A 21775-nucleotide genomic window follows, 5' to 3' on the forward strand; every position below is an offset into this window, starting at 1 on the left:
GTTACCTCAGGGAGATTGCTTGTGTCTTCCCCAGTGAACACAGATCTGAAGTATCCATTTAATTCTTCTGCCATTTCTTTGTTCCCCATAACATATTCCCCTGTTTCTGTCTTCAAGGGCCCAATTTTAGTCTTACCCACTTGTTTGCCTTTCACATACCTAAAAAAGCTTTTACTATCCTCCTTTATATTTTTGGCCAGTTTACCTTCATACCTAATTTTTTATCTGCGTATTTCCTTCTTCGTAATCCTCTGTTGTTCTTTAAAAGCTTCCCAGTCCTCCGTTTTCCCATTTATCTTTGCTATGTTATACTTTTTCTCTTTTAACTTTATATGTTTCTTAACTTCCCTCGTCAGCCACCCATGCCTCCTCCTAGGATCTTTCTTCTTTATTGGAATGAACTGATACTGCAACTTCTGCATTATACACAGAAATATCCGCCATTGTTCCTCTACTGTTATCCCTGCTAAGGTATTGCACCATTGAACTTTGGCCTCTCTCATAGCTCCATAATTCCCTTTATTCAACTGAAATATTGTCACTTCCGATTGTACCCTCTCCCTCTCAAATTGTAGATTGAAGCTTATTGTATTATGGTCACTACTTCCCAATGGCTCCTTCACTTCGAGGTCCCTGATCAATTCTGGTTCATTGGACAATACCAGATCCAGAATTGCCTTCTCCCTGGGAGGCTCCAGTATCAGCTGTTCTAAGAATCTATCTCGGAGGCACTCCACAAAGTCTCTTTCTTGAGGTCCAATACCATCCTGATTCTCCCAGTCTACTTGCATGTTGAAATCCCCCATAACAACTTAGTAACATCTTTGCGACAGGCCAATTTCAGCTCCTGATTCAACCTACATCCGACATCCAGACTATTGTTTGGGGGCCTGTAGATCACTCCCAAGAGGGTCTTTTTACCCTTAGTATTTCGCAGCTCTATCGACACTGACTCTACATCCCCTGATTCTAGGTCTCCCCGCGCAAGGGACTGAATATCATCCCTTATCAACATGTCCACCCCACCCCCTCTGCCCGTTAGTTTGTCCTTACGATAGCACGTGTAGCCTTGAATATTCATTTCCCAGGCCCTGTCCACTTGAAGCCACGTCTCAGTTATCCCCACAATATCGTATCTGCCAATTTCCAAAAGAGCCTCAAGCTCATCCACCTTATTTCTAATGCTTCGTGCATTCGTGTATAGTATTTTTAATTTGTTACTGCTCTCACCCTTCCCATCAACCCTTATTTCACTCAACCTTACAGCATGATGCCTTTCCGAGTTTTCTGCCTCATTAATACAGTTGTCTTTCTGCTCTTCACCTTCGTCCTTGAGGATTTCCTGCACTCTGTCTGCGATGTCTTTAACCCTGGCACCAGGAAGGCAACACACCATCCTTAAGTGCCGTCTGCTGCCACAAAAACTCCGGTCAGTTCCTCTCACTATGGAGTCCCCTATTACCACGGCTCTGTGCAATGTCCGACTCTTCCGCTCTGCCTCCGCGCCAACTTTTGATTGACAGACCTGGCCGCCTCGCAGACTGGCAGTGTCATCTGTCTCTGCTATTTCCAAAAGATTCAACTTGTTCCTCACAGGTACTTCCCCCAGGTCTCTGGCACCTGTCTCCTCTCTGCCTTCCTCATCGTCTGCTCTCTTCTGCTCTCTTCTGGTACGATTGGTGTAATAACATCGCTGAAGGTCTTGTCCAGAAAGATCTTGTTCTCTCAGATGAGCCTAAGGTCCTCGAGTTCTTTCATCAGTGCTGCAGTATGCTGTGTCAGTATCTGAACGTGCACACACTTTCCTCACTTATACGAGCCAGACACACCAGAGTCGTTGACCCCCCCACATCAAGCACGTAGCACACTGAGCCAGCTTGGCAGTCATGTCTTCACCCACTTCAACTGTGGCATAATCACTTCACTCAACCTCCTTGTCAAAGACTCCTGAGCTAAAGCCTCACTCTTCAATCCACAGGAACTTCCTTGGACCCTCTTTTTGTCGACTTTTAATCTAGGTTAGAGGAGGCGGGAGGGAGGGAGTCCCTACTTTGTAGGATCTGGGGTTTAGAACACACCCACTCAAATAACAATCACTTACCTCCCCTACCGGCTTTGTGCTCTGCCTTCACTTCCACCCATCTCCTGCCACTCTCTGATGCAAAATGGGTAACCACCCACCTCTCCACTGACTGTCATCAGGACTCACCACCCACCTCTCGACTCACTGCCATCAGGGCACACTACCCACCTCTCCACCCACTGCCACTGGGGCTCACCACCCACCTCTCCACTCACTCCCATCAGGGCTCACCATCTGCCTCTCCACCCACTGCCAGCGTGGCTCACCACCCACCTCTCCACCGCCTGCCATTTGGACTCACCACACACCTCTCCACCCACAGCCATCGGGACTCACCACCCATCTCTCCACTGACAGCCATTGGGGTTCACCACCCACCTCTCCACCCTTGCCATTGGAATCTCACCACCCAACTCTCCACCCATGGCCTTCTGCAGTCATCACCCACCTCTCCACCGACTGCCATTCGGGCTCACCACACACCTCCCCACCCAAGCCAATTGGGCTCACCACCCACCTCTCCAAACACAGCCAATGGAGCTCAACAACCATCTCCCCACCCACAGCCATCAGGGCTTACTACCCACCTCACCGCCCACAGCCATTGGGGCTCACCACCCATCTCTCCACCCACGGCCTGAGGGATCCCCGAGCCAACTACCATCGGGACTCACCACCCACCTCTCCACCCACAGCCAATAGGGCTCACAATCCAACTCTCCACCCAAAGTCAATTGGGCTCACCAACTAACCCCCCACCCAAAGCCATCGGGACTCACCACCCACCTCTCCACTCACAGCCAACAGGGCTCACCACCCACCTCTCCACCCACAGCCATCGGGGCTCACCCCCCACCTCTCCATCCACAGCCAACTGGGCTCACCACCCATCTCTCCCCCACAGCCAATGGGGCTCACCACCCACAGCCATCGGTGCTCACCAACCACCTCTCCATCCACAGCCAATGGGGCTCACCACTCACCTCTCCACCCTCAGCCATCGGGAGTCACCACCCACCTCTCCACCCACAGCCAACGGGGCTCACCACCCACAGCCACTGGGGCTCACCACCCACAGCCAACGGGGCTCACCACCCACAGCCACTGGGGCTCACCACCCACAGCCAATGGGGCTCACCACCCACCTCTCCACTGACTGTCATTGAGGCTCACTACCCACCTCTCCGCCCAAAGCCAATAGGGCTCACCACCCACCTCTCTACCCACAGCCATCGGGGCTCACCACACACCTCTCCACTCACAACCATTGGACTCACCACCCACCTCACAACCCATTGCCATTGGGGCTCACCACCCATCTCTCCACCCACTGCCATTGGGGCTCACCACCCACCTCTCCACCCACTGCCATTGGGGCTCACCATCCATCGCTCCTCCAATTGCAATTGGGGCTCACCAGCTGCTTTGTTGCTGACTGCCAAAGCCCCAGCCATTGCCATCACCGCCCAAGTCTCAATGACTGAGCTCCCTGGAGAAGGTAAGTAGAGAAGAAGATAATCAATAAAACTTAACAAAAAATGAGAAAGGAAGAAAAGCGGTCAGAGCAGTTGAGATTCAGCACAGGACCCTCCTCTGCTGCCATTTGTAATTGGTTGAAAGGTTATGGAGAGAAGGTAGGAAAACGGGAGTAAGGAGCATATCAGCCATGATCAAATGACAGAGCAGAACCAATTGGCCGAATGGCCTAATTCTGCTCTTACATTTTCTGAACTTATGAAAAGACTGTTGTATTGCTACCTGTAAAAACCATTAAAATTTGCTTTCATTTCTCAGCAAATATCCATTAGGAACATTTTTCTGAAAGGACAAGGATCACGAGAATTTCTTGTGATAATATAATGAGAAGTCTTGAAATCCGAGAACCTTTCATATTTTCTAGAATACAGTAGCACTGTTCTCTTCTGGGTTCGTAGAATGAGTAGCATTCTTCTGGATGGAGCATAAATAAAATATCAGTCCACATTCTGAATTACTTGCATGTAGCCCTTGTTGCTAAAGAACTTGAACTTGATTTTGAGTCTTCCTACAAATGAGTCAATATATAGGCCAGCCCACTGAACTTTCAGATACAAAAAAAATCAAACAGCCCAAAGGAATTATGCCAGTCTTTGAAGAATGGATCTTTGGTTTGAGGGGCTGCAGTTTGGACATTGCTCAATTTGGGGGAAGGAGAGATGAAATGCTTTTTATTACTTTATAACTCATAACACAGTGCCTGGTCAGCTGGAATCAGCTGCTCTTCGTTGGATAGTATTGGTGCATCATTTCACTTTGGGTACTAACTGACAATGTCGAGATTTCTTCCATATCATCATTGCAGGCTGGGGAATATCAAACCCAATTCTTAGGCAGGGAAGAATTATGTGCTAGCTTTTCCAAATCATTCTGTCAGCTCTTTATGTTTCTCTATATTTATTTCATATTTCTGCACATAGGAGCCCAGTAAAACTGCAATAACACTTCTCAGAGATGAATTATTTGGAATTTTAATTTCCAGAGGAATATTTATCATTGAGATAAATGAAAATATATACTGAAACATTTAGAATACAGTTACGTTATTTTGAAATATTGCATCTCTTGGAATAAAATGGATACATTGCATCATTCAGATGAATTACAATGTTTTGAAAATTGTTCTTGGTTTGGAGTATGTGCTTATCATTGCTATCATGGAGAGCAAATGTCTAAAAGCAGAGAAAAGCCTTGAAATCGCTAAAATTGATGTAAGCTAGCAGTTTACAGAATTGAAATTTTTGGGGAAACATTATGTCTTCAATATTGAGTATTCATCATAGTTCTTTGTATTTCGATGTCATGACATGGCAAGTCAACTGGATACTTCATTGCATCAGAGTTTGAGCTGGCTAGCATGATCACTTTTGCATTGGCATGATGTCAAATCTGTTCTGGTGTAGCAATGAAAATGCAGCAGTATGTACAAACTTTATGTGCAGAGAAGCTCTCAGAATTACCGGTCTGGGCAAAGTGCTGCAGTTGAGAGACATCATTTCAACCTGAGAAGCATTGCCTTTGAATATTTTTATGAGGGGATTGAATTGTCCTTGTTACTGTACAGGAAGATTTGTTTTACGAAGTTGGGTTGTCTAAATTTTACATATGGTACACATTTAATCTGGCTTCAGTTGCTTTAAAGTTTTGTTTTGTCGGACTTCTCTCATAAAGGAGCATGTCTAAATTGTTGCACATCAAAGATTAATCGCAGAATGGCATTCCGCATTTTAATCTTATTAAAGCAAACATTTATATGTTGTATAAAGTAACATAAGCATATCTTTCTTAGGGAGATCTGATCTGCTTTGATCTGCTCATCATTGCTTGACTTGTGTCACAGAAACTTCAATTTTGTTGAATGAGTTCATGTTGTAAGTAGGGATGTGTCTCAAAGATTTAACTTGGTGCAGGCAATATGACCTATTCAAGTATAACACTTACATTGTGCACGCTTCATTGTTTGTAACAAGACAACACAAAGGTGAACACTGAATTCTGTGTTAAATATTTAATTATATAGCAGAAAGGGCAGCAGTTGTTGATATACCAACAAAATTTTATCAATGATGTGATCGGAAACTCCTGTGTCTCTTTTGGTGACTGAATTTTATGGAAATGACTGATTATTCTCCTACTTCATCGAAAGTTAATGGTGAAAAATTGCAACTAAGGTTTGAAACACTCACGGCCGAACTTAATTCATACAGGAAATCAAGCAAAAGTGGCAGTGAGTGTTTATAATCATTAGAATGCCCAGATATATAGATTTTCATATACACTGGAAACACTATTTAGAATAGTCATGAACAAATCTCCCCCAAACCATTCCCTCTTTAGATGTAAGCATTCCAACGGAAAGAATGTGAAATGCACGGATCCTTGAAGTAGGAACAATACAAATATATTGATTGTGTTGCAAGGATTGAGTATGAAACTATGGAAAGGTATGAGGTATGAAGACTTTCAATGTAAATCATATAGCAGATGCCAACATAAGATTGGGGTGCTGGGAAAAACAAAGGTCTTAAAAAACAAATGTGCTGTCACCTTACAATGACAGTTGTTACCTGCAGACCACAGCTATCCCTGTTACATGTATATGTGAATAAGCTGCAGTTGATCAAGGCCATTGCTACACATTCTTAAATCTACAAATAAATGAACATGTAATAGGATGTAGCACAATATGATTGGTGCACAAAAGAAGAGAGCATAACATGAATAAATATATATATCTATGTTTTTATCTTTTGTTTCAGTGAGAAGCCTTCTAGTGTTCTAGTTGAGATTGTCTCCCCACAGTGTCATAAATACTGACTAAAATATTGATCAGAACCTTGAGTTAAGTGTGGGTTTAATATTCTCCACAAAGTTCTTTTTCAAGTCTAAAATAATTCTTGGTAGTAGAGAGTCTAAGCTTTGTCAAAAAGAGACATAAAAAAAAAAATTCTTTGGTCATCAGGACAGGAATTCAGCAAGCAACACTTGGAAAGGGAACAACAATTTATACAGGATGAGGAGAGAGTGTTGAGCTTTACCGGCAAACCCAATATTGACAATTAACTGCTCCTGTTGCATTTCCATGCCAACCATTGTCCAACAATGTACACTGCCATTATGTTGTACAAATTATTGTTTGATTTCACACTTTGGATTCATGCCTGTCTGTCCTGATATGTTGAAAAACTTTGACGTTGTGTCTCTTTTTAGCAATATATAAACATTTGTTATACAATAGTACATATTATTCATTCATTAATTAGACTGGTGGTTTTTGATTAGATTAGATTAGATTACTTACAGTGTGGAAACAGGCCCTTCGGCCCAACAAGTCCACACCGACCCGCCGAAGCGCAACCCACCAATACCCCTACATTTACCCCTTACCTAACACTACGGGCAATTTAGCGTGGCCAATTCACCTGACCTGCACATTTTTCTTGGACTGTGGGAGGAAACCGGAGCACCCGGAGGAAACCCATGCAGACACGGGGAGAATGTGCAAACTCCACACAGTCAGTCGCCTGAGGCGGGTTTGTTGGATTTTCATTTAGTTATTCCATAGCAGTAAAAGAACACTTCAAGAAAATGCTTAAGGCTATAAAGCAACGCTGGACAAAGATCAATAGGAGCTAGGAAAATTGTTTACACCAGAACTATGGATTTACATTGTGCAATTTGATTTCCATGCGACTAACACTGACCTTGTGCAAGAGTAGTATCTTTTTTATCATTTTAGTGGACATTGAATTTTCAAAAAATGTTTTTTTCTTCAAAATGTGTTGATATAATTAGAGGTGGAGTCATTAAAATTGCAAACAGTTATTAAATTAATATCTATATTTCGATGAGTTGACTTTGTTTTAAAAGGCTTTGTGTTCATATTAAGCATCTTAAAACCATAGAGCTTTTATACTTGGCTGCAAACCTCTGGGGAGTTTCTGGTTTCATTTCTGACTGATTTCAAAGCGTACCTGTTTAAAATTTAAAACAAAGAAAAATATCGACAGCATAAGTTTGACATTTCACTGCATGATGCGGAGCTCATTAAAAATCATTAAAAATACATAACTTTTAAAATATTTCTGGAATCCTAGTCCACCACAGGGCTGAGGTTTATTTTGAGGGTGCTTAATATTTCATGAAATAAGACAAAGGTTAGTTGAAATGTATGTAAAATAATTAAAATCATGGGCATTAGTTGTTTACTTACTTGTGAATTTAAGTTTACAAGTTTCTATTGATAAACAGATGTTTGAAATAGTTATAAGGGGTCCCTGATTTATGAACATCTGACTTAAGAACACAATCTCATTGAGAAGTGTCACATTTAAAGATCTGACATACAAGCATTTCCTGTACTTAACAAACAGCTGTTTTATACTGTGTTGTATTGTGTTCCACCTTGCGTAGAAATCGACTTGAAAACTGATTCAAGAATTTGTTCACAACCTGGGGATTACCTGTGGTGAATTTATGGTCATGTGATAGTATTAACCATATTATGCCTTCCAGCTCCCAGAAATTTGAAATAATTGCTCTTTCGACTCAAAATGCTGTGTTTCATTGACTGTATGTCTTGCTGCTATCCCCAGTGCTGGTTAAATGATCCATAGTTGCTTAGCATTTGCCTCCAGCTTAGTAACAAATGTGGCACCCTAGTTATGCATTCTCATAACAATTAGTTCCCAACTCATTATGAAGAATATATCAATATAACATCTGTCTTTATTTTAATAAAGCCTTTATAAATCAATGGGCTGAAATTTACATTCTTGGCCAAGTGTCTGTCTTGATAAGTTTTACTGGCATGATGGCCAGTTACTGTTTCACATTCCATCTTTACCGACAAGTTTCCTTCCAGGCCACTGACCCCTCTGACTCAGAAATTTATCATCATTCTTCATTGCCACTGGCATAAGATCCTGAAATTTCCACCCCAACAGCATTTTGTGTCCAGCAATTGCAAATGGACTGCAGTAGTGATGGTCATTGCCAATAATCCCCTTCCTGTAGCATACCATGCTTTCCAGTACATTTCTGTACATCCCTCTTAAGCCTTGAATTTTCCCCCGTCACCATCCTTGTTCCCATCTCAGCACATATCACTGCTTTCCCCTGCCAGATTTGACTGATCCCCTCCCTATCGGCATTTTGCGCCAACAGTCCTCCTTTATATTTGGCTGTACAGGATGACTTCCCTATTTGCAGGTATGATTTCCATGGTTTCAGATACCTGTGGTTTACTGTGGTCCGGACATATTATAGGAAATGTTCCAGAACCAAGGACCAGGAGGCTACCGGGAAGATAAATTTCCGATTTAAATGAATAGGTTCGCACCTATCCGTGGTTTCGGGCTCCCGCGATATGGCTGGTAATGTGTCCTCTGCGAGTACGGCGGAACTTGCCCTAGACCTCTGACTGTCTTTGATGAGCATGTGTGACTTCCTCTGTCGCTGTTTCACTGCATGCCTTTCCCCTGCTGCATTTACCTTGACCTAACTGAAGATTTGCTGTTTGGGTAATGTTTGTGTTCGTTTGTCTGGCTTCGTATGCTCTGTCAGTGCCTATAGCCTGCAATATTGAGAGTTTTTCCCTTCAATTTATTCTTTTGCACTTCAGGGTGTGCAGAGTTCTAAATGAGCTGATCTATTAACCTTTAAATTTGTGTTATGGATTTGCAGTCTCTTGATGTATTTTCCAACCATGATAGGAAATTGTCAACTGGCTCACCTGATTCTTATTTTGGGCTTTAAAATTAATATCACTAGATGTAATGACAACTTTGGCTGCAGCAATGTGCTAAGCTTTTTATCAAAATATTTTTTCTGGTTTTTACTGTCATCCTCACTCAATTGCTAGCTATTTGTTTTATAAAACCCTTTCTTACCTGCCTATAGATAATTCAGCTGACCCTTTTTTCTTCTTTAGCATCTTGAAAAAGAAATTGCATATAAACCCACACATTTTTCAAACTTTCTGAAATGCCTCCATGATATAATTAGATTAGATTCCCTACAGTGTGGAAACGGGCCCTTAAGCCCAACAAGTCCACACCGACCCTCCGAAGAGTAATCCACCCAGCTTCTGAATCTATCATCAGCTTCTGACTTCATCACGGCCTAAAGTAGCATGCTCATGCTGCAATGGCAATCATTTTGTTTTCATGTGATTCACTAAGAGTTTGCTCTCTCCAGCAACAACTTTAGTTGTGTTCCCTCAATCTAATACACAATTAAGCTTTAAAAAACAGTTGTGTTTACTCACAGACACTTACTGTGCCATGTCATGTTTTCTAGTTCTCAGAAATAGTCCCACTTTTTTAGATTCAAAAGGCTGATATTCTAACAGTTTTCCATGTGGTGGATAGACTGAGGCACTGTTCCTTAGTCTCTGACTAGACTGCAACTTTGCATATGAGACCCTGGATGTATATTCTCATAACAATTAGATCCTATCTCATTATGAAAATATCATAACGTAAGTCTGAGTAGAATCAAATTAATTTTTTAGAGCTGTAGATGTAAGTAAATAATTGAATTTATACAGGGAAGAAACAAAGAGAGATGATGAACATTTTGTGTTGTCGGCAGGATTTCCTGATCGCAAGTGTAATGGTAACTACAACAACTCAGTTTGAACATCCTTGGAAACCGATCGGCTTGCTGTGTTGGTGGAAAGCTGAATTACATTTACAGCAGATTTCAGCTTTCCTAGCCATTCTAGACTGCTGGAATCTCATCGACTGAAAGTATATCTGGGCACTGTGTGTTAACTATTACTGCAGTGGCGAGCTTTTCAAGAGTTAATGGGAAATATGACTTTTGTTTTGGGTTCCTGACAGAATGATACTGGCTACAAGGTTTTGCATTCTAACAACATGTTTTTTAAACCTAAATCCTAATTTAGTTTGAATAATCTGATACCTTTGTGGAAAGGATTAAAGTAACAATCATCAAAATAATATCCGAGGCTACTTGTAATGGAATCTTTTATTACATAATGTTAAAGGCCATCAACCAAATAAATTGGTCTGTGTCATAAATAAGTCAGTTCTCGTGCACATTCAGTTTATTTTTGAAACACAAAGGTTCATTAAACAAAGATTGAACATGCATTTATTTGGTAACTTTCATTTCCCAAGGATGTCTCAAAGTGCCAATTAATTATTTTTTAAGTAAGTTTATTGTTATTTTGTCTGTGTGTGTGGCAGGGAATTTGAATACAACAAATCCCCACAAAAAATTCTAATAAATGAGCCATAGGTTGAGGTTCGATGCCAGACATCTCTTTGCACATTTTCTTTTAAAGATAAGAAGTTTTGCATTCACCTGCATAGGCAGGTTGTGTCTAAATGTTGCATCACATGCGATGGCTCGTCTAACAATGTAGCAGTGGGGGGTCTAAGATGATGGTGATCTGAGAAGATCACACTGCAGAGCTTCGCATCTCAGCAGGAGCAGGACGGTCCTTTAACCCACCCAAACCAGGTCATCAGGATTTCTTGGGGTGTTGGAAAGATTGTAGAACCCCAAGAAACATTTAAAAATTGACTTACCTGTATTTTCAGCTGTCCAGAAATGCCTAAAAAGGGAGGAGGAACATCTGAGGCCGGGCCGGCAGCAGCCTCAGAGCAGATTACTCTCCAGGACCTGGTGAACCAGCTCTCGAAATCTCGCGAGATGTTGGGGAAACAGATTGAAGAGAAGCTGGCTCCAGTCTCTCTCATGCTGCAGAAGCATGAGCAGCAGCTGGGAGACCTGGAGAAGAGGACGAATGAGGTGGAGCACAGGGTCACAGTGGTGGAAGCTGATGCCAATTCATTCAAGGAAGAGATCCAAGCCCTGAAGATGCAGATTCGTAATTTGCATGACCAAGTGGATGATCTTGAAAACAGGGGCAGGAGAAAAAACATTTCAGATCACCGGTCTGCCTGAGGGTAAGGAAGGTGAGCAGCCTGCGGAATTTGTTTAGGATTGGCTCCCGAAATTCCTTGACTTGGAAATCAGCATGAGAGGATTGAAGATAGAGAGGGCTCACTGGGTCGCAGCACGGAGGTCGGGTCTGGGTCAATGCCCTTGTCCTTTCCTGGTGCAGTTCCATCATTACTGAGATAAGGAGAGAGTCATGGAGGCTTCCAGACCCCAAGGGAAAGATCCAAAGGCCCTAATTTACGAGGGGTCTAAGATCATGTTTTTTCAGGACTTTTCAGCGGTGGTGATCCAGAAACAAAAATTATATGATGGTGTCAAGAGAAGATTGAAGGAGCTTGGGATTCAGTACTCCCTGAGATATCCGGCAGTGCTTCGGATCACCTTAGATGGATCCATGCATCTCTTTGACACATCGGAGAAGGCAAGAGACTTTGTCGACAAACTAACCTAATTTAAACAATTGTAGTATGTATAAATATCGTTGCCTGGGTATGCATTTATTATTCTGTAAAAGAAATGGAGGAAATCCGGTTGGAGCTTTGTTTTTCCCCTTTTTTTACCTCTATTGATAATAATTTGATTCAAACTAAGTCTGGCGGTGGTTAAGATGTACATTTTAAATTTCTAAGTTAGAACATACCAAAGGATGGGTGGGGTATTTATTCCACCTTTTTTTATAAAAGAATGTTTTTTTATTCATATTGATATTCTATGGGGTGTTTATTCTTTTTAGCTTGTGCTTGTGATGCGGTTCTAGCTGGGAGAAGTGAAGGTGGTTGAGATGGTTAGATGCCTATTTATGGGCAGTTCGGGACGGGTAGTTGCCCCCTCCGGGCAGGGGGTGAGTTCCCCTACTCAGCGCTATTGGCGCTTTATATGTTAGTTTGTTTTCTGATTTTTGTTGTTTTTTATTTATAATAATTTTGTATGTTTGTTAAATGTAGTGGTTTTAGCTCATGTAGTTTTTATATTTGGTGGACCATGCAATACTAAGGCTCAGCAATTTGTGGTTCGGGTTCCTCCTCTCTGGAATTTAAATGTAATTGCAGAAGATTATGGCTAATGATTTGATTAAATGGTGCACCTGGAATATCAAGGGAAGTCACTCACCATATAAGAGGAAGAAGGTACTCTTGAGTCTTAGAAAGGAGAAGGTGGATATTGCTTTGTTACAGGAGACACATTTGGATGACAAGGAGCATCTGAAATTACAGCAGAATGGCTTTGACCGAGTTTATTTTTCATCATTTAATACCAGTAGGGGAGTGGCTATATTGGTAAGGAAAAATCTCTCATTTAAATTGTTGGAATGTGTTAAAGACAGATACGGGAGGTTTATAGTTCTTAAAGTCTTAATAAATGGGGAAGAATATGGCATTTTAAATGTTTATTGTCCCCCAGCTCATCCTCTTAAATTCTTGGTAGATGCTTTTTCTAAACTGATATGTCTCAAGTCTCGGCACATCATTATAGGGGGAGATTTTAACTGCCTCATGGACCCCAGAGTAGACAGGTTGCCTAAAGGTCCCTTGATACCCTCTGCAAAAACTAAACAGTTATTGGGTTTGTGTGGGGAATTAGGATTGGTGACATCTCCTCTCTTAGGGAGATGTCGCCACCCTACAGGTAGGGATTTCACATTTTTCTCCAATATGCACAGATGTCACACGAGGATTGATTTTTTTCTGACCCCTGCAGTAACCCTGGATCTGGTGGCATCCTGTACGATTGGTAATATTGCCATCTCTGATCATGCTCCAGTGTACCTCATGGTTAAAATTAAGGATGTTACAGTGGATTCAAGGTACTGGCGAATGGACCCCTTTATTCTCATGGACAGAGTATTTTTCTAGGGAATTTCAGGCATTCCTAGACATCAACATAGGCTCGGTTGATAGCTCATCCGTTCTCTGGGAAACTGCCAAAGCTTATGCCAGAGGATTAGTTATTTCATATTCCACCAGTAGGAAGCGGCAGAAGGGTGAGCAGCAACATCTCCTTGAAGCATGGTTGAAGGCAGCCAAGAAGGCCTATTTTGACAGACCCTCGTTGGTCAAACTACAGAGGATTACGGCACTGCGGTCTGCACTAAATTCCGTGCTCACGCAGACGGGCAAAGAAGGAGCTGGCTTTTGCAAAGCAAAGGTTATACGAGCATGGTGACAAGCCAGGCAAATACTTAGCATAACCAGTTGGAAGCGGCAGAAGGGTGAGCAGCAACGTCTCCTTGAAGCATGGTTGAAGGCAGCCGAGAAGGCCTATTTAGACAGACCCTCGTTGGTCAAACTGCAGAGGATTACAGCGCTGCGGTCTACACTAAATTCCGTGCTCACGCAGATGGCAAAGAAGGAGTTAGCTTTTGCAAAGCAAAGGTTATACGAGCATGGTGACAAGCCAGGAAAATACCTAGCATACCTTACCAGAATGAGAAGTACCCCACAAACCATTACAGCAATTAGGGAAGGGTCTGGGAACCTAACATGTGATTCTAAAAAGATTAATGTGGCGTTCCAGAGATTCTACTCTAAGTTATATCAGTCTGAGAAGTGTGAGGAGGGGCAGGCCAAAATGGAATCCTTTCTTACGATCAAGCAATTTTAATATTTCTAGGGGCAGCCGGCAGGGCTGTCCCCTTTCACCATTACTTTTTACGTTGGTGATTGAACCGTTGGCAGAGGCCATTCGTGGGGATCTCAATATATCAGCTCCAGAGGTGGGGTCCAAATAAGATCTCGCTGTATGCAGACGATGTTTTAATTTTATTGATAAATCCAGTAGTCTCAGTACCTTGCCTGATACAATGCATTCATGCGTTTGGCGGTTTTTCAGGGTATAAGATTAATTTTGCTAAATCAGAGGCTATGCCTATGGGTGGTCTTACGAAAGAGTTGGCTCTTGAGAATGACTATGAATTCCCAGTTAGGTGGTCACAGGGGGGTTTGTGTATTTGGGCATATTCATTACTCCAGTTCTGGATTGGCTGTTCAAAGCCAATTTTACTCAATTATTTGAAAAAATTAAACAAGATCTCCAAAGATGGGAGGCACTTCCAGTCTCATGGTTGGGTTGGATAGCGCTTATTAAGATGAATATTCTCCCTCGTTTGCTATACCCTATACGGATGCTCCCCCTGATTTTATATAAACAAACACTCAGGAGACTGAACGGTTGGTTCAGCTCCTTTATCTGGCACCGTAAACGGCCCCTCATTAAATTAGCCAAACTACAGTTGCCTCACAGATTGGGGGGGAGTAGACCTTCCGGACATTAAAAATTACCAATTAAGCATGCTCTTGACCTACGTAAGGGATTGGGTTTGTGGGGACCCTCTTTCAATATGGCTAGATATTGAAGTCTCCCAAGCAAGGTGCCCCCTTACCAGTTTGCTGTTTTTGGACAAGGTGAGGACAGTTAGGGAATATTGCCAAAACCCAATAGTCATCAATATTGTTAAATCATGGAGGGCAATTCGGCAGAGGGAAGGTAATATTGGCAAAATATCTTTGTTTACACCTTTAGTAGGTATGCCGAGTTTTCAACCAGGTATGATAGACTCAGGATTTAAACATTGGGCAGCTAGAGGTATATCTTGCATTGGTGATTTATTTGAGGGAGATGTAATGATGTCCTTCGATCAGTTAGTACAGAAGTATGAGTTACCTAATAGAGACCTCTTCGGTTTTTTTCAAGTTAGGGATTTTATTCAAAAAAAGACCACACTTTTGACTGATCCCTACAAATCTGACATAGAAAGAGGGGTACTAAGGGCTAAGAGTACACTCTCTGTCAGTACTCTATATCACCAATTGGGGGGTGCCACCTCAGATGAGTCTGATCGACTCTGCAAGATGTGGGAAAGAGAGCTGGGTGTTGAAGTTTCTTCAGAGGCATGGGAGGATATTTGGGAGAATGCAAATAAGATATCAATTTGCAATAGGACCCATGCTTTACAGTTGAAGATTCTCCACAGGGTCCACTTAGCCCCAGACTATTTGTCAAAATTTAAACTAGGGGTATCTTCAGCATGTCTCAAGTGCAAGGTCTGTACGGGTACTCTTACCCATTGTCTTTGGTCTTGTGACAGACTTCAAACATATTGGAGCGCTGTGGTGGGTGCAATGGAGAGGATTTTAGGTGTAGGGGTGGAGAAGGACCCTATTTCGCTCCTTTTGGGCCTACCCATTGTATTTCCTGCAGACTAGCATAAGGAAAAACTTTTCAATATTCTTACATTCTGTGCAAGGAAGGATATCTTGCTAGGTGGGATATCAGAAAACCCCCCAGGCCTGTCGGTTTGGCGGAAGATTGTTATGGAGCATATTCCCCTGGATTTTCTCACAAATATGGTACACCACAAAACTGAGAATTTTTACAAGACATGGCAACCGTTTTTGAAATACCTGGACACAAATTTATCTACCACACTAACAAGGGCTTTTATATAGCCGTAACTATTGTGTTTCATGAGTCCAATATCCAGGGAGGAGGAACTGTGAATGTATGAGTGTTTTGTTTGGCTGGGCTGAGTTATTACTATTTATTTGTTTGTTGTTAGGTATTTATTTAGTTAGTTAAATAGCTAGTTTAGGTTTTTCTTTAATTTTATACTTCTCTATATATGTTTATACATTCATATAGGAGGGTGGGTTGGGTAATTTTTTTTATTATTTGGGTTTAGTTTTGTACTATTTTGAATTGCATTGTTTTGTATTTTTGTAATATTTTAAAATCTATTTTTTCTTAATAAAAATATATTATAAAAAAAAGCACAAAATGGAATTCAGGACAATCCAAGTGTTGAAAATAGTGCAATTCATAAATTAAAGTATCAATCTGAAAAAAAAAGGGGTTGGAGGCAAATGTAGCAATGTGAAGTAGAACTGACAATTATGAAGAAAAGTCACTGGACCAGAAACATTAACTGATTTATCTCCACAGATGCTGCTAGACTGGCTGAGATTTTTCCAGTAATTTCTGTTTTTGTTTCCTGAACTTAGTACGCAGGTAGGAAAGGCATTTCGAACAAGCGATGCAGGAAAACTCAACGGGAATCCCAGAAGTTAGCAAGGCTTTCTGCCCATATCACGCTGGCCTGGAAGCAGCATGTAATACACAAAGAAAGGTCAATTTGACAACAAAATCTAGCAAAATTTGACAAATGATATTTATCTGCAAAAAGTGTAAAACCCCCAAGTAGCTTTATTCCTGAAGATCAAACGGCATTCATCTTGTTGTTGTGGATTCTTTATACTGTACTTACTTGCGTCTTCTGATTGTCTGCAAAGAAAGTTTACGAACTTTGGCTCGGTTTAGTTTTTGTTCCTCTGATAATCTTTGTCGTTCTTCATCCAGTCCTTCCAGTTGTGTTTTTATATTTCTACCATAAATGGGAGTTAAGAATAAAACAGGAATAACAGCCAGTGCATATTTCTCAAAATGATATATCTAGCTAAGATATTGAACATGTTTCTTTAAGTCAAGAATTGGAATGCTGTTTTTCCCAATGTGTCCATTTTGCTATCACCTTGTTTGAAATATACTTTTTATTCTCCAATTTTCTTAACTGTAGACACAGGGGTTTCAGTCTGGATTTGATCATGAGCTGGGAGCACTTACAATGAATATAAAAGGAACTGTCTTCCAGTCTTAGGTAAGATTCAGAGAAAATGCTTAACCCAAAGTTTGGAAGGAAAGAGGGTGAAAAGGAAAAATGTCAAGTAAAACAAAGGTTCAAGTATTAGTGTGCAGGTAATTGACACAGTAACTCAATACCTGTGTCCAGTTTAGTGTTGGTTATGAAAAGATAGTGCTGTAATTGAAATTTGAGGACATTTACGATCCAAGCCTCTTGACAGCATCATCCGTATAGGTCAGCACTGCAGCAGGTCTTGGAAGAAGCGCTGTCACGTTTTTGGCCGCAGCAGATCATTACTGTCTCTATACTATGGGTTTTCCCATTTCTAGATTTGTTACTTTTGAAGGGGGTTTCATGGTTGATGTCCCATCGTGACCATTCCCTGAAGATCCCATCACTATCAGAATCTTCAGGTGTGCAAGCACCCGTGCTCTGTTTAAAGCCTGGGGCACAACAGTTCAGATGCCTCAAGCCAGAAGCTACCTTGTATACTGTCCTCTTGGAAATTTTCAGTAAGAGAAGTTGACCCTGCTTTCCAGATAACAACCTGGAGGCCCTGGCCAACAGAGTGATCAAAAGAAGGACCATCAGAGGGGGAGGCCAAGGCACCAAAGACAGTTGTCCTGTCACAGATACCGGCTCCAGGTCAGTGCTGTTTCCAGGGCTGACAAAGGAACTTCTGCACTCTATCTTGTTTCTGCACACAAATCTCTATGACAAACCTTTCCAATGCTCATGAACTGCCAAGTTTACTATTGCATGCAGCATCTTCAGTCAATGGCTCTTACTTATCTCATCCTTCACCACTGAGAATTTGTCCTGCCCTGTGGCAAAATAGTGATCAAGTTCACAGAGATTGGCAGCCTCCAAGTGAGAGGAAAGTGAATGAGTACTAAGAAATTAATCGAAGCACCATAAGATGCATCCTTGTGAAGATGCACTGGATGGCTGTCCCTGGAAACAAAGCAACCCAGTCAGAGTAGGCAAGTCAAAGATGTCCCTGAGCTCTAAAATGAAGTCCTGAAGTGGATTCTGAATTGGTCCAAGATCAGCCAGAAAAATATGATGAGGCTAGTAATTTCCCAATGCCAACCTCAGTGGGTGGAAGGTGGATGCTGGTGAAGCAAAATGGAGGCCAGATGAAGCAAATTAGATTAGATTCCCTACAGGAAGTAAACAGGCTATTTGGTCCATCAAGTTCTCACTGACCCTCCAAAGAGTAATCCACCCAGACCCATTCTCCTAACCTATATTTACCCCTGACTAATGCACCTAACACTATGGGCAATTGAGCAAGACCAATTCACCTGACCTGCACATCTTTGGATTGTGGGAGGAAACCGGAGCACCCAGAGGAAATCCACGCAGACACTTTAAGAATGTGCAAACTCCACACAGCCAGTTGCCTGAGGTGGGAATTGAACCTAGGTCCCTGGTGCTGTGAGGCAACAGTGCTAACCACTGAGCCGCCATGCCACCCTCATGGTGAGTTGCATCTGCCAGGAAACTGCTTTGACTTTCAAATCAGGAACTGGTGCTGTCCAGTTTCTTGAGAGAGAGGGGAGAGTTGCAGGCTACCGAGAATAATAATGCTAATAATGAGATGCAAATGAGAAATAAAGTGTCTGCTGCTTATTAGCAAGGATCAGAACTTGCCGCTGAGACTCTAAGGGGAAAACTGGAACATTTTTTCATCAATGAGATTCTGACTTATTCCAATTTCACCCTTCTTCCAACATTTCTCACCATTGCTGACACCATTCAAGGGCTGGGTAAATTCCACCTGACCGCATTCGTTCTTTTATGGGATATAGGGATCATTGGTTTTGCCTGCAGTTGTTACCCAATCCCTGACTTTCTCAGCCATTTCCAAGGGTTAACCGCATGGCTGTGGATCTGGAGTCATACAAAGGCCAGACTAGATAAGGAGGCAGATTTCTATCCCCAAAGGACACGAGTCAATCCAGAGTCTTGAAAATAATCGATAATAGGAAGGAACAGAAGTAGACTGCTCAGTCAACTGAACTAGCTTCACCATTCAACTAATCATGGCTAATCATCTACCTCAATGCCACTTTCCATATCCCTTGATGTCATTCATCTCCAGAAATCCATTGATTTCTGTGTTGAACTTGTTCAATGATTGAGTTTCCACAACTCTCTTGGTTAGAAACTTCCAAGATCTATGTTTACCTGTAGACACAGGTCTGGTGAGGACTGGTGATGAATGAAGTGCACAACATTTCTTATGCAGCCTTCCTTGCTTTGCTGTCTTTCATTAATCTTCCTTCCTTAGAAACACTGGGAGTCAATTTCATGGGAGCATAATTTTAAATCAATACTTATACAACCAAACATTTGTAAGCAGTTTGCATTCACCCACAACCTGTACTAAAAATGTTCAGTTACCCTGTCTCTGATGAATGGGCCTTTAATTAAATTGTCCAATAGGTCCTGAGTCCAGTACTGGACTACTGACCTTCAGCTACAATTTCCAGGTACCACGGTCTCCAGCCAGGGGTCACTGATTCTGTCCAACATCACAATGGCCAGATGCTCTGGTATCAGATTCTAGAGTCAGTGACATATTCTAGAAATGTCCAGGGGTCCTGTTTCAAGCCTTAGTGTTAGTGAACCTTTTGCCACAATTGTCAGGAATTTACAGGGTCAGAGTTGTACAAACAAGAACAGACCCTTCTGTTGAACCACTCTATGCTGACCACAATCCCAAAATAAACTAGTCTCACCCGACTGCTCCTGGCCCAAATTCCTCCGAAACCTTTCCTATTCATGTACTTATTCAAATGTCTTTTAAACATTGTAATTGTACCCACGTCCACCACTTCCTCAGGAAGTTTATTCCACATGTGAACCACCCTCCATGTAAAATTTTTGTCCATGTCTTTTTTAAGTCTTCTCTTGCCTTAAAAATGTACCGCCGGGTCTTAAAATCCCACATCCTTGGGGGAAGACAACCACCACTGACTATCTATATTCCTCACTATTTTACAAACTTCTATCAGGTTGCCTCTCAACCTCCTATGCTCATGAAAAAAAACTCAGACTATTTAGCCTTTCCTTATAACTCAAATCTTCTGTACCTGGCAACATTTTGGTAAATTGGTTCTGAACCCTCTCCGGGTTAATAATATCCTTGCTATAACTGGGTGACCGGAGGTGGACACAGTAGTCCAGAACAGCCTCACCAATGTCCTTTACAACCTCAGCATGATGTCCCAACTCCTATACTCAAAGGACTGAGAAACTTTCTGGGCTTTTATAGCATAAATCTTTGAAGCTGGCAGGATATGTGGAAAATTAGTTAGCAAAGTGTTGTGTCTTATCTCACAGTTATGCATATCAGTACATATAACTTTGAGAGATATAATAATGTCAGTGCATCTTTAAAAGACATGATCATATGATTACTACAACATGTCATAGAACTTAGTGATATAAAGGTCTGACTTAACTTGGTTCACTTGAAGCATGATACATTGATTGAATGTTACCCTTTGTACTACATGCTACTCTTTATAACTGAATAACAACATTTACCCAGACATGGATGTACATGTGAATGTAATTATTTGTACATATTAGTTATGAAATGTTTCAATGCTATATTACTCATTAACTTGCTTCTTATGCCACATCAGGCAAAGTAACTGATTAGATTAATTAGATTAGATTTCTACAGTGTGTAAACAGACCCTTCTACCCAACAAGTCACACTGACCCTCTGAAGAGTAACCCACCCAGACCCAACTCCCTCTGACTAATGCACCTAACACCATGGACAATATAGCTTGGCCAATTCACTTCACCTGCACATCGTTGGATTACTGGAAGCAAAATGCACACTGCAAAGCGTATGGGATCTTGGGCTTCATAAAGACAGAGATGAGGTGTCAAAGCCTGGAATTTCAATAAAACTCTGGTTAGATAATAATTTAAATGTTGCGTGCACAGTTCTGACCATCAGGTTTTGGAAGAACCTGGGAGTCCTCAAAAGAAAGCAAAGAAGATGAATCAGAATGGTTCCAGAATGATGAAATTTAACAAAGTTGAGTTGAAGAGGCTGAAGTTCTACTTGAAAGTAAAGAGGTTGAGGGAGATCTGATGGTGTTTAAAGTTCAGATGTAGAGAAGTTATTCTTACCGTTGATTAATCTCAGTGTAATTTTCACAAACTAACAGCAATTCCACGAATTGTGGATTAAAACATATAAACGATAAACATACAATGACCCCCCGCCCCCATTACAGAGGGATACAGCGATGACAGAGGCCGCTCTCTCCACATGGTGACGCCGCCTCACAGCCCAGCGCCGGGCAGCGGCCTCACTCCACAGCGGCCTCCCGGGCTCCGGCAGCTCACACACGGCTGGGCCTGAGACCCCCCCCCTCCCGGAGAAAGGCCGAGAGAGCGCGGAGAGATCCCCAGGCCCGGCCCGGCCCGGCCAGAACCGCCGCCGCCGCCGTGTTGAGGGTGAACAGGAGCCGGCTTCCCCTAGCAACCGGCCGTCACTGCCTCCTCACAGCCCCGGGGGGGGGGGGGGGAGGGGGAGGAGGAGAGAGAGGGGG

General features: G+C 42.2%; 1 protein-coding gene and 1 long non-coding RNA gene across 3 annotated transcripts in view; one reads left to right on the forward strand and one right to left on the reverse strand.

Moving 5' to 3' along the window:
* LOC122561696 (chemokine-like protein TAFA-5) overlaps nucleotides 1-21775 on the forward strand; it is a 695903-nt gene that overhangs the window by 177440 nt on the left and 496688 nt on the right. The gene's annotated exons all lie outside the window — the stretch shown is intronic.
* Nucleotides 16367-21732, reverse strand: LOC122561697. Its single transcript, XR_006315089.1, has 3 exons — nucleotides 21466-21732; nucleotides 16815-16931; nucleotides 16367-16646 (listed from the first exon to the last, which is right to left on the reverse strand). It is a non-coding gene; the product is annotated as an uncharacterized LOC122561697 (long non-coding RNA).

Source organism: Chiloscyllium plagiosum, chromosome 23, assembly GCF_004010195.1.
Source record: "Chiloscyllium plagiosum isolate BGI_BamShark_2017 chromosome 23, ASM401019v2, whole genome shotgun sequence".
NCBI classification, from domain to species: Eukaryota; Metazoa; Chordata; class Chondrichthyes; order Orectolobiformes; family Hemiscylliidae; genus Chiloscyllium; species Chiloscyllium plagiosum.